Source organism: Silene latifolia, unplaced genomic scaffold (assembly GCF_048544455.1).
Source record: "Silene latifolia isolate original U9 population unplaced genomic scaffold, ASM4854445v1 scaffold_75, whole genome shotgun sequence".
In the NCBI taxonomy this organism is placed as follows: Eukaryota; Viridiplantae; Streptophyta; class Magnoliopsida; order Caryophyllales; family Caryophyllaceae; genus Silene; species Silene latifolia.
The window spans coordinates 2,410,310-2,411,187 of NW_027413661.1; positions in this window are offsets into that span (position 1 = coordinate 2,410,310).

Genomic DNA, 878 nt, shown 5'->3' on the forward strand with positions numbered 1-878 from the left:
TTTTCCATTCTTATTGCTTTTCTTCACTTCATAGTTAGTGCATCATATTTCGCCTAAACAAAACCACCTACTTAAATGCATGAAAATTGACTCATATAGTTTGGATATTAGTCATCATGGACATAAAGATGTCACACAATTTTAAGCCATCATCTTAGTTTATTCATTCTCGCATGCTAGATATTAGTTCACTTAAAACGAATTAAAATAAAGTTGATGGGATCTTCCTCTAAAACTGAAATTGAGACTAGTCTTTATAGGCCAAACAGCTATGAATCCCTTCTTCGTCGGTAGGCATATAGGACCTTACTCTCCATATGACCCCTTCTACGTTGGGTAAGTAGTTTGTGTTGACTTAGTTTACCTCAACATTATAATCCGAAGAGTTTCTCGAGATTATAATGGACTATAGATAGAATTTACAGAAATTTATCAACCAAGAATTCTAAAAGTAGAATTAGCCAAAAGGTTGGCTTATCAATTTACAGATAATTGAGTCTTGGGATCAATTATATAATTCTCGAGGAAGGTCAATTGTAAATGCTTGAGTCTTCGCGTTATAACAGTATTGCATTAGACTTAAATCATAACGATGAGTATGCTTATTATATTTTTTCTTTTTCGCAGTGTAGAATTCGTTTTATATTGATAATACTGCATACAACAAATGGCTGGAAATAATGATATTCATATGCCAAGTGCCACACTTGCACGCAAGTCCTGGCTCAAAACTTTCATGGACCACATGAATCAGCCCACCCGACTGAAGAATGACGGGTCCAACATTGCGGACTGGGAGGCATTATTACGGAATGCTGTCATTGCTGACGGTAAGCTCAAGTACTTGACTGAGCCAATACCGCCAAACCCAGGCCCCA